The 13,764-nt window shown below is 35.7% G+C and overlaps 1 protein-coding gene across 3 annotated transcripts in view; it reads left to right on the forward strand.

The window, feature by feature from the left end:
• The window catches only part of ANOS1 (anosmin 1), a 161,576-nt gene that overhangs the window by 118,593 nt on the left and 29,219 nt on the right, over positions 1 to 13,764 (forward strand). The gene's annotated exons all lie outside the window — the stretch shown is intronic.

Below are 13,764 nucleotides of genomic sequence, written 5' to 3' on the forward strand. Positions count from 1 at the left end.
CCTGAATTCAGTGGCCCTACCATTCTACTTAGACCTGAGATTATTTATTTTTTAATTCTGTGCAACACCCAAGATGGCTCTGTAGTTTTGTACTGCCTCCCATTGCTGTATCACAGCACACCACAGATTACAGAAACCAACAGGAGGAAAGACTTGTGTGGATTTCTTGCAGTCTCAGACCACTTAAGAAACACAAATGTGTTACTAAGGTTGTTTTAGTTTATTACTTTACTTTCATTGGTCCCTTTGTTAGCTGAGAAATTGTTTTCTTTTGAATTTGAACCATTTTACTCTCTCTAAAAAGGACAAAATCTAATAGAATCATAGAATAATTTAAATGAGTTGGAAGGGACCTCTGGAAGTCATCTGGTCCAACCATCTGCTCAAAGCAGAACTCTGAAGTTAAATCAAGTTGTTCGGTCCTATCTGTAAGGTCCTATAACAGATGTTGTTATTGTTTTCGGAATGACAGGGAATTTGTCCTTTATGAATATCAGGCTGCAGAGGCCACCTAGCAGTTTATTGCAATGTAGCTTAGGATTTCCAGAATGTATGGTGATGTATCTTGACATTCAAAGATAGTTCTTCCACTACTATGAAGATATATTCCTCAGTGTCATGCACAGATGTGCCTCTAGGAAGCCAGCGAAAGACCACAGTAATGACATCAGGGCTGAAGCTCTATGTCATTCATCCCTCTGGATAGAATTCATCAGACCTCTATCCTGTGCAGCAACTGCAGTAGAGGGGATGTTGCGACCTATTTCTGAACTGGCTTTATTATACAGTAAGGAAGTGATTGCTTATCAATACTCAGAAAATGAACACAGTACTTGAGTTAAAGTCTGAGTGAGTGGATGGAAGATCCTATTTTCATATAAATGCATCACAATGTGCCACAGTTTGGTAGCAGGGAAGACTTATTTAGGCCTGTTCTTCAAATGTCATTTAAGTCCCATTAGCTTCAGTAAGCACGAGGCATGAATGGAATGTAGGATCTGGACTTTACATTAAAATAAATCTCTTTCTGAAATAATCTTTCAGTTTGAATGATTCAGTATGATGGCAATAATAACTTCAGGATGTATGCTAGCAATAATAAATCCACACTTCAAGCCGTACAAGGTGCTTAGCAAATGCACATAATTTTGCTAGACAGAGTCATCACAGAAGCATATTGTAATTATATGAATACAATAGCTTCTTTCTGAAAGAAGAAAATGTCTTTCACTTGCTGCCTCTGACTTAGGCCTGGGATTAGAGAAACACAGTACATTCCTTAAACAGCATGAATCCCACTTTTGTAAATGAAAAGAAGAATTTAAGCTTCTGGCCAGATATTTTGGCCATCTTAACTGTGTGAAATTAGAAATGATGTGCTATTTATGTCAAATAGTGGAATCAGCTTGAATCACTTTTAACTCCTTGGTGCTGAAGTCACAGAGTACCTTCCATTACTAAGAATGGATCCTACTTAAAAGGATCAGCTACTTAGAATAATTAAGATCCTCAGTATCTTGTGCAGTAATCAAAGTGTGAAAATAAAAAGATCCTTATATTTCCTCTGTTCTTCAGTGGTTTGGCAACTAGAGAGCTGAGGTTTTGGACTTCAGCTGAAAAGCCTACAAGTTGCTGCAAATTTGTGTATCTTCAGGGCTTGAAAATAAGATATTTCCTATAGACAGAAGGAAATAAAAGACTATTTTTTTTTTGAGCTCACTGCATCAGTTGTCATAATTTGCTGCAATAATTGTAATACATGAAAATATTAGAATGCAATTTAGTGTGATGATTCCTTTCCAAAGCAGCATGTCACAATAATATTTTCTAACCCATTACTCTGCCTTCACTACTGTTTTCTTAGTGTCTGTTATTTGCATATAATGTAACTGTCCTTGCTCAGGTAAAGCTTTAGTTACCTTCACTTTTCTTTGAATGAAGTCTGGGAACATTTACATCCCCTGTTTAAATTAAACATTTAAAGTACTTCTAGATATTTATATCTGTCCCTTGGTTTTGCTTAAAAAGACAAATATTTAGAATGCATTGACTTGTCTTCAGGCTTCTTTCTTTGTGTTTCTGGTAATGCTAGAGCAGAAAAAAAAAAAAAAAAACCAACAAAAAAACCCAACCCTTAAGACAGGGGGAGGCAAAGAATCCTCCATTGTCTGATAAACTGACCAAACAAGAATAATGAATTAGATTACAGGGAAGAATAAAATGCAAGGCAAGGCAAAGCAAACAGAAAGCTGCCACAAATGCTTTTAAAACCAGATCTTAGGAAAACAAAATTAACTTTCACTTAGTTCAGGGAGATAAATGAAGTCACTCTATGTGCTGACTCTTTGTTTGCAATAAGGTATTTCATATGGCAGGTTTTGTAATAATTGAAAGCTTTCCCCGTGTTATCCTATGGTCCTTTCTCACGGAACTAGTGCCATTGAAGCTAATGAAACCCTTCAATGCCAGTTGGAGTTTCTAGTTGTTATTGTAAAGAATTCAGCAGTAGTTGCTTAACACTAAGGAATTATTTAGTTTGGTACTAACTATTGCACTAGGAAGATCAGTATTTGAGCAGCTGACCATTTTCTGCTTACAGATATTTAAGTAGTAAAATATTTTTACTTGAAGGTATCACTGTAGTCCAGGTGGTTCTTTCAAAAATAAGATCTCACTGTTAATTATAGTGAAGTACACACAAATATATTTCCCTCATATTTCTGTGCAAATACAGAGACATTGGCTCTGCAGAGGCTGATTGTGTGGGTACACATAATGTGCATTTGTACTTAGGGATTTAATTAGTAAAGCTTGCCCCAAGCGCTTCAACTTGATCAATTCTTTAGAAATTCACCAGTAGACATTGCATAATTTTGCTTTTCCACATGTGCTACAGCTGACTCAGATGCCTGTATCCTATGGGCTTTCGCAGCATCCTGCCTGGGGATGTAGGTAATACTGTCAGCTTTAGCTGTTATGGGAAATTATTTCAGAGGTAAAAGAATATCCTGTCAGAAGTGTCCTTTGCATGATCCCTAATCTTCCCTTTCTCTTATATCCTTTTAGGAATAAAATTTTTGTTAATCCCTGCTTTTAAAAAGTGCTGGGTTTAAAATCTCTTTGCCTTTTTGCTGCCTGGAGAGACTGAAAAGGGGAGCATCTAACCATCTCCAGTTGTACTTTATAAACTGACAACAGGACTTGGACTGTTTGGTTTATGTCCAAATGTGACGTGGTCACAATACTTAAAATGTTACTGGTGGGAGTCATGAAAAGCATCAACAAATTTGATAGATAGCATGCAACTTATCAAATAGTATGCAATTGATTAGTGGGACAAATAATAAAGTTTTAAAATCACACTTACAACAGGGGCAACCTCAGTGGCATCTCCCTTGCAAATGGGACAGTACTGGGGAGCCTTTTCAAATGCACAGTTTACTACATTTCTCCATGTTTCCACAGGAAGAACAGAAAGCCATTACTGAACCCTTTACTCGCTTCCAAACCTCTGTACCTTTCAGGGTAGGCGTTTAAAGCTCTTGGTATGAAAGACTTTGGGGCAGGTCTGTCCAATGATTAGACCCAGGAATGTAGTTGGAATTGATTCAAAGTCTGCCAAGAAATCAAGTATCAGAAGCCAAATCAGAACTACCTGCTGTGGTCCCAGAGCTCAGACAGCACAGAAGACTGATTTTGCCTAGCATGTACCCACTGATGTCTGCTGAAGGCAGACTGTGGCTGTACTGGACTGGTTTGGTTCAGAACATTCATCAAACTAGTTCTAACACTTTGTATGCTTGATCCACTTATTGTTTCATTTCAAAATTAGCATAGTGTGTGCTGTTCACAAGCCCTCAGTATGACCTGAATCATACTCCAGAACTTGTGAAAGTCTATTTAATTTGACTTAATTTATGTATTTAAAATAAATTTTCTTTTTATTCTTAAACTTAATAACTGAATACAAATTTACACTTGATTTCTTTTGAACTTAAGTTAACGGATCACACAGAAGTGTAATTGCAAATTACCTGGTCCATGAGTGCAGTCCAAAGATAGACCATTATTATGTGGGATGAGTACCTGCACTCAAACTACAGATACACGTTCAATATTGCATTGTGAAATCATTTATCAAGACTTAACTCACTTCAAGGTATTGAAAAAATTAACTGGCCAACTAATAAACTCTTACTTCATATGTAATTCTTTTGGAAAAAATATGTTTTCAAAACCATCATCTTTACATTCCTTCAGTAATATCTGTCTACCCAGTACACAGCTTTCTACATTTCTTATTACTTCTTGAGTATTACCACAACCTATAAAGTTAATTATTTTAACAACAAATGCAAAACTTAATATATATATATAGTGTCACTAAGATTGTCAATGGCAATGTCTGTGGTTAGGCAGTCTGAATAACTAAGGGATAGAATGGCAGGCTTTTTACCATTCAGTTCTTCCGCTCCTTTCCGCAAGCTGTATAACTAGGTCACGTTCAGTCAAACCATTGTTCTATATGCTTGCACTATCATACCTGGAACAATCCTACCATTCCTACTGTGAGTAAAAAGATACTGAGGTACTGCAGTTTAGCAAGATACCTTTCATCATCTATGGGGTAATAACTGCTCATGAGTGCTCTCTTAGCCTGCCTAAGTTCTGAAGTAAACTATTCAGCTTGTGATTCAAATAAGGTTAAGCTATCAGCAGCAAGGCATCATGCTCATGATGAAGGTGTTTTAAACTAAAAAGCATCCTCTTATGAATTGAGTCAATTTTCCTCCACGTACCTCTTTTTAAGCTGTATTGTTTAATTGGCCCAGTTTATAAGGTGGTCATAAAACCAGTTGTATAAACACTACAGACAGGGAAGGAAACTTGACTATTTGAATGAGTAGCTACAGTTGAAAGGAAAGACACCAAAAAGAGGTATCCGACACTGAAATTATAGTTAAATTTAAAGATGTCACATATATGCAGCTGATGACTAATGAGTTCTTAAACACCAGTTGTTTTTATTCCTGTGATCATAAACGGAATATAAAAAGATTTGTAGCAGTCTAGACCAAAGGTCCATCTCAACAAGTATTCTATTCTTGTCAGTGGCCAATAACAAATCCAAAGGAACATAAAAAGAGGGCAAGCATGTAATGATACTTATGCAGATTATTGTCCCAGCTTCAGACAGCTTCTAGTTCATGGGATTTCCTGAGCCCAATGTGATTTCATTGTATTTATTCACTTTTGATGCATTTCTCTTCTATGACCCCCCCATCGGGGTCACCTAAATTTTGGGCATTGAAACATCCTTGTTTATGAAGTTCCAGAGTTTTAAGTGCTTGTTCTAAGAAGAACCACATTTTTTAATTTGTTTTGAAGCTACTTCTTCTAGCTTTATTTGAATATTAATGGAATCTATAATAATTACTATATTACTAATGGGGACACAGTAAAGGTCTGTTCACTCTGTCTGTACACACCTGACTTTAAAGATATTTAACCAGTTTTTGGTCTGTTCTTTTTCTCAGACTCAGAAGTCTTAAACTGCAGATTTAGAAACTGCATATTAATGCCATTAACTTTATGAATAACAGTTCTGCAAAGCCACATCCTGATATGACATGCCATGATGCATACCACGAAAGTCCAGTTTTGGAACTTGATGGATCATCGTACATTTGTGCAAACCCACCGGTACAGCTTTTGCCTAGGGTATGAGAGAGAAGAGAGTAGCAGGTGCATCTTTGCATCTCCTCCAATTGTGGAGTTAGTTAGGGGTAAACTGTGTCTGCAATTGGGAAGGACTCCCGGATTACCTACCCTCAATATAGTCTCCCCACCTAAATGTCCAGATTTGTCGAAGTTACACAGAAGACTAAAGTTAATGGCAGAGTAGCTAGTGACATTTTCAATAGACATATAACCGTCGTGGGCCTTGGGGTTTGTTTGTTTGGGTTTTGTTCTTTTTCATTACATTCAGTTTTTAGATGCTTAGATACCTTTGAAAATCTGGCTGTGAGGAAGTAATGTAGGAACCTTCTGTTCAGGCTACAAGCAACTATTGTGAGACTTGGAGTTTACAAGAGGCAAATTTCCTTTTAACAGAAAACCAGAATGAGATACTGTTGAACTCAGTTTGTATAGGATGTTGTGTGTGGGAAAAGAAGTGAGGGTAGAGGTAATCCATTTTAGAGATAATCCCAAATTTAAATACCTAAAATATAAATATCTTTAAAACTTGAGTCTTCCGACATCTAGATATAGACACAAATACTGTGGCTCAGGCCTGTCTTTAAATTACACGCTGATTGTTAATATCATTTTTGGAAAGACTTATTGTTGTATTATACAGAGAATGTGCTATACGGAAAGAAAGTTTGTTTTAAATGGCATAATGTGAGAAACAAAATCTTTGTGATTTAAACAATACTGCTTATAATCCATCTAAGAGCAGGAAACAGTATAGTTTGCCTAGTTAGGAAATGTTTATTAAATGAAGATTAAATGTCAACTAAGACTTTTGGTGTTTATTTTAATCATACTACTTGAATAGGTGATTATTAAAAAGTTCTTTTTCTCAGAGGTGTCATGAATACCATGAATTTCAAAACTAAATATTTGACACTTTGGATTTTTTTTTCTTTTTTTGTACCACTGGGTGAATCAATGCACAGGCAGTGAAAGAGCCAGAGCTGTTTTCATTAAATTTTTTTAAGATAACTTACCAGAAATCCTGAGACAGAACACATTGACGATATAGTTTTTACAGAGAAAACAGACAACTGCAGAGAGGTTCTCAATGCATTAGTGCATCAGTGCAGTATTTTATTGTTTTTACAACTCATCTTGCATTTGCTAAACTACCACGAGTAAAATAACACTTGTTATTCTGTCATTGTTTCTTGTCCTATCATTAGCTTCAGATTTCAAACCTTGTCAAGAAACGCCATGATTCAGAGTGGCATAGAATGGCTTGTGAATGAGTATGTGAAGAAATAAATAAGTTTTATGATCAAGAACTGACCAAAATCATGTTTTGCTTCCCTGTAGTACACTGAAGTATTCGTTCCCAAGCTGTTCTTTGGTCTGCTTTATTACAGTGCGATAAATACCATGTGGATCACTTTGTACTAAGCATGTCTTCAAAACTAAAGCAACTAGTAGTAAATAGCACTGCTTCATTTATTCACTTGGATTTTGCCCATTTTTAAGCCTTCCCTGCATATTTTTCAGGACCTCTTCAGCAACTGAGTTTTAGTACAAAAAGTGTTTATGGAAACTTGCATATTGTAGAACACTGTGTTGACATGGAGAAGAATGGTGGCCTGATAAAGAGATGAAATGAACACAAGCTTGAGAGAACAGAAGAACACTTCATTATATTCTGTCATCTCAACTATTTGCATAATAGTTCTTGGTGTAGAATAGAGGCAGGGTATGCTGCAGAGCAAACACTGCTGCTCATCCTTCTGCCAGAATGGCGAGTTGGAGGAAGTGCTGTGTTGTATTAGATCCACAGTTGCAATGGTGTATTAGGGGTTGCATACTGGGAGAAGCTAGGGCAGGAACGTTTCTTCAGGAAGCCTTTGACTTGTACACATATTTGGGCACTTCAGAGATGATAAAATGTTTTTCATAAAAGGCATCATAAATTTCACCATTCACCATTTTTGCTGTTATATTCACTGTTGCACAGTTTCTTCATTCAATACAATGTGATAAATAATTTTTGTCCTGGATGGTGTGTTGTTTGACACAGGATTTATACAGAGCTCCCCAAAGTTATACTATAATTTTGCCATGGAAACAATTAATCAAGCCTGTTGATACTGAGGACATGCATTTCATGTGCTCTGAGCAGATTCTGCTCTGTGCAGTGATATTAAATATGATATCTTTACCCCTGGCTATAGCATATTTTTAGAGCGGCAGTGCTGCAAGACACGTGATCCAGAAAGGAAAAGACTTAATTTTGCTATATTTCCTTCTTCCTATTAGTCTGAGACAATCAAAGACATGTTCAAGACTATCTTTTAACTATAGTTTGTATGGTCATTAGTGTCTTGAGCTTGGTGGGTACTAAACTTTCTGGCTTGATCCATTAGCTACTCTTAACTATTGAAGTCAACACGACTGTTCACATGCTTAAGTGCTTTATTGAATCAGGGCCAGAGTGCTCAGAAGCTTGTAAGATCAACCCCACAGTATGAGAAGAAAAACAAAAAGCATGTGGCCAGTCACAAATAATCATTGCAGTTTGCTGTATGAAATATCAGATTTAACAATATATCATAAATCCACAGGTTTAGCTACACGCAGAACAAATTCTTTCAGTAATTTTCCTACTGAATTGGTTTCATAGAAATTTCAGTCTCTTTCTGGCATTCTATTTGAAGAAAGGTTAGGTTTGAATGAAGACAGCAAGTTTACATATGGCTAATTATCTTCCAAACTTTGATAACCGCTCCTTTTGACATACAGTTAGCTTATTAATTACATGTGCATATTTTGGAGGGAGTCAGTTTGCTGAGGTAACTTGACAGAAAATACAAAACACCATTTCCTTTTTTACTGACATATGCTTGTTATTTATATTAAATTAATACTTCTGTGCTGCCAGGTTAAGGTTTTCATATAAGCATGTCTTCTGATTTTATAATTTTTACTTTTTTACCATATTTTGTTCTAATGGGAAAATCTAACAGACACTGCTTGTTAATTAGTTCAAGTCCTTTCACAATACAGAAATCAGCTTGATGTTAATGTTTTTATTGATGCCAAACATTTTTATTGTAATTAAAACTTAATTTGAGCTGCTGTTGTTGAACATGTCTGCTCTGAAATCTTGTTTTCCAGCAAATCCCATTTGATTTTTCTTTCTAATAAGTTTTTGTAATTTGGTTGTGTGTATAATAGTGCTGTCACAGCTGGCATTAATCAGCATTTTTATAACAAATTGTAGAGACCCATCATCCAACAACCACGCATCAAACAGAATAATACACAACTCTAGCGCTGAAATAGTTTTACAACAGAGACTGTTATCATTATCACCACTTGACAGGGGTGGAAGAGAGGTAAGGAGCCATGAAGTGGTTTGCCTAAAGACCTCTAGCAAACAAGCAGCAGAACTAGCCCCAGTTCCCAAAACAGTCTCCTGCAATTTTCTTGCTATGGATCACAGAAGTACAAATAAATACATACCTCTTCTGGAGTGACAGTAGGTTGTTGTCATATTGGTGGCATTGGGTTGTGTGAACAAACTTCACTGCTGTTCTTGGCCATGCTATGCCAGCTACAAAGAACACTTCAGTTCTGCATGACTGTCAAGTTGGCACCCTTCTGCAACAATAAATGTACTACAGAGCAGAAAAGAGTATTCTAGGCAAAGAAAGGAGCTGTCTGCAGTGACATGGTAGAAAAAAAGAAACCACATTAGATGAAATCATTCACGTTGCTGGCAGTAATGGAAATGTATAGCAGAACAGAAATGTGGAAAATGTTGTCAAAGATGAGGAAAAGAGATCACTTTTTTGTTTAGTTTATTTTCAGTAAACTGTAGAACCATTTAAATCAGAAATTCCAGCTAGGAGAAGTTGCAGAATTACATGGCGTTGTGTTGGGTGATTTTTCTGAATGAGTCTCAGAGCTTCAAATTCTGTGGGGAGATTATGAGATTTAGAATGTAGGTCTAGGGTATTCTATTAACCATTGTGCAGCCATGGCTTAGGATATGTTGCAGTACTCCAAGCAAAAAACTTTCCAATCTAGGATGCTTAAATTGTGGATGTGAACCAGAACTTTTCAGAGGGGCAAATAGATATATTTGGCATTAATAGGATTTTGGACTGCTTTTGCAGCTTGAGGCTACAGAATAAATGTTCATTTTCCTCCCAGAATAACCTGAATTGTATCTATCTATGAAGAACATCTTCCTAAACACAATCAAGAGATAGCTTTGTGGAGATACTCATGTGAAATTAAGGGCAGTTTTGGGTGAAACATAAGAGGGAGGAAATCAAAGCAACTATGACACATGCTTTAAAACATCCCCTGATCAATACATTTCTAGTTAGATACAAGATTTCTGTCCAACAAAGTTAGCTGCATACCCCTGTTCAGCAATAAAGCCTATGTGGAATTTTAAGAACACGCTCATGTGGTTTGGGTATGGGAATGTTTTCTTAAGTCCAGGAACTAATTTTATATTTAAGAAAATTTACTTTAAAAATCATAGCAAAACAAAATTAACATTAGCTATTAGTTTAATTGAAAAAATCAGTTATGTGCAACTGTCTGAAAGATCTAAAAATCTTCAGCTTGGGCAGCTGGAGTTCATTTCCATAGTGAGTGACTTTAAGAAATTTTTGAAGTCATTTTCCTGGTTTGCTTTTTTTATTTTTTAATTTAAAGAAACATGAAAATAAAAGTAATTGTTTGAATAAGCTGTCTGCTGTAACAATCCTTTAAGGAGTTCTTATTTAAGTGATTTCTGTTGACTAATTTCACAAGCTTAGTGCTGCTCAAGTGAGTGCTAGCACTTACTATGTCCTTCAACTTCAGTGTTTCTTTGCAAATATTTTGAGTTCTGGGAAATATGAATGCTTGCTGTTTGTGCAAGCATCAGTCTTTTTAGTGCCAAGTGGTATACTTTAAAACTGTGAGAACAATGAAATTATAAAGCTTTATAAAGGCTCCTAAGTGAAAGTAGAGAATTAAGAAAACTCCAAACTATTAACCAGGAGATTGCTTATATACAAAAAAGGCTTCATACTGTGACATCTGAAATATCAGGGAACCAGACTGAAGGAGTGTGGCAGTTTATTTTCAGGGTTATGTACCTATTCTAGAAGGGATAGCAGAACTTTCTAATAAAACTGGCCCAAATCAGTCCCATTAGATACTGGATATTCTGTAATACTGACTACTCAAATGAATTTTCAGAAAAATATGTGCCTGTGGGTTACAATGTATTAACCTTACCTGAGCTTAATTCAGAAACAGTTTTGGTGGTAGTAGCTGACATTCAGCTAGACTGCAGCTTGGACAGCTTGTCTAGTATCTACCACTGAGTTTGTAATGGACAGCTGAAAACAACAATCTAAATAAAATTATAGTAGCGATCTTGCTAGGAGAGTATACGTTGCTGAAAGAAAGGCTGGGAGAAGGTTTTCTTTTGCATGTGCTGTAAACACAAAATCAGATGTATAATGTTGCATAAAAGCGAAACTCTAGAGCCATGATCTTTATTAGCAAGTTTATTAGACAAATGCATATTTTCATCATTTTTTTTTTAAGTCTCATGTGGCTTTTTAGACCATTACATACATCTTGTCTCCTTTTGTTTTAAAAATATTTAATATAAATTCTAAATAGATCTTGTTATTTAATACGAATACTTTGTTCATGCACATCCGCTTTGAGTTTTTTATGCTTCTAACTTTATTTAATCACAAAATTTCCCACCTTTCCCTGTTTTTAAAAAAGTTTCTGTCTCAAGTAGGAGGTACTTCCCTATTATATCTCAGTTTTGCACCCAAAATTATTCAGGCTTTGGACCCTGACAGGATAGACTTTTTTAAAAGGAGAAAATTGTTTTGATTGTTGTCAATTGTTTCTACATTCTTATTTTTAACAAAAAGCAATTAACATGCTTATGTTTAAATCTTTTAGATAGTGCCAATCACAAAGGTGGAGATGAGAACTGAAGAAGTTTTAGTCTTGAAAATAAAAGTGCAGGGAATTCAAAAAGGCCTGTTCTAATAAAAAGTTTGGGATAAACGTAGCTGGTGCCGTCATGGTGCATTCCGGTTTATAGCAGTTGATGTACTTGTATATATATATGCAAAAACCTTTTTGAAATAACTTTTAATTACATACTTATTGAAAAGAAATAAAATGTTGTCTTTTTGAGTATACATTGTTATCAGCATACTAGATCTGAGCACTATCAAGTATGATCCCTTTGTTACTTTTGTTTAAATAATAAAAAAAAAAGAAATTATGTTTATTAAAAACCTTCATTCTACATTTACAATCCAAGTTGATAGGAAGTGAAATAACAAATTTTTCAACTTCTTTCTGAATTTCTAGCTCCAATAGAGAAGTTATCAGAAACCACAGCTGTTTACGAATGGGTTACTGAGGGTTTGCTAATGCAGGAAAGGAGAGGTAGGACAGAAGAAAAGAACTGCCTGAGAGTAGAAGCTCACCTAAGAAATGGAGGTCGAGCTGCAATAAGATCCAAACCGAATTTTGCTGTGTCAGGAGCTGGAAATACCAAATATCTTGGGTTACAACCTGTTAAATTACATTTCTGAACAGAGGCTTAGTAAACTTCTACACTGATATATCCAGATGTTGAGCTGTTGTAAGCTCTTGATGCATGAGATCCATGTTTCCCCAGCTGCCCATGTAGTGATATTCAGTGACCTACCTGAGGTGTGTATCTTATCCAGTTCTTGATGGCTGGATAATAGCAAGGTTTAATTGGCTTGGAGAATATCTACCAAAGAGAGAGTGATCTATTTATGGACTGCAAATGAAAGTTCCTGTTAGTGAAAATAGCCATTTTGTAGCTTCACAAAGAGCTGTCCACCTTACATGCAGATAGTTTAAAATAATGTGCTTATCTGCTAATATAAAATCAATAACAGATTCACTGTGGTTATTTGGCACAGAGTGTACATCATTGATATAGCATCATTAATACAGCAACACAAAGTTTTCAGGTCCCAAGAACCTAGGTGTTTTGTTTGTTTGTCCCAGGAGAGGGGTGCAAGCAGGTGACAGGCAATAATCGAGTGAACTGGAAGAGGTAAAACCAGATGAAACCTGCTTAAAAATGCACTGTGAGTTTGTGTCTTCATCCAAAAGGCATATCAAGTAAGAAAGTCCAGCAACTAAGAGGAAGGTGAAAACACATCCATTTCTTTATTTATTTTTAAATGAGAGGGATCAATCACAAGGCAGGAAGTTATTTTTTTATAGATTTATTTTTGAAAAAAATATTGGGTTTCCAAAGAAATCACACAAATAATTAGCATACATGTTGTTATTAAAATAGCTGCTGCAAAAATCTATTTCAAGGAGATTATAATCAGTCTTTTTCCCAGAATACCATTTGAGCTAGTTTCATACACTACTTATTTTCTCTTTAGTTTACAATCCTTCTCTTCTGTGTCCAAATTGCTCATAGCAGTGAATGCCAGATCAGCCCTTAAGGCATCAAAGATATTTTTTTTCCTTCCTGAAATGCATAATCAGGCACTTGGCATTAGTGACTATGACATACCAAGCTGAGTAATAATAACAGACATAATTTTGTATCTCCTGCATAAAGATAGAGGAGAACTAAATCCAGAAAAAAAGTGGCAGGATGTATTTGCACTACCTGATGAGTTTTTCTTCTTTTATCTAATTTTTTATTGACCTGTGTTTTGCTTCCTTATGCAATCAGTGTTAGACAAGCTGTAAGAGCTAGAAATTTGTTGAAAGTTTATATTATTGATACTCTAGAAATTTTTATCATTTATTTAAATGGGAGCAAACTCAAGCCTTTGGTATTACTCCTAAGAGTCAGGAGTGGAATTTTATTTGGACAGATACTGTGAACATGTCTTAGGATATATTCTGAAAGGAGAAAGCTCAAGGATTTACAGACATTTTCATATATCTTCAAGCACAGATTTCTCAAGCAGTTCCAGGCAGCAGTATTGCAATGCTCTGACAATATAAACTGTCACAGGCAGTTGA

The sequence above is a fragment of the Athene noctua genome, chromosome 1 (assembly GCF_965140245.1).
Source record: "Athene noctua chromosome 1, bAthNoc1.hap1.1, whole genome shotgun sequence".
Lineage (NCBI taxonomy): Eukaryota > Metazoa > Chordata > Aves > Strigiformes > Strigidae > Athene > Athene noctua.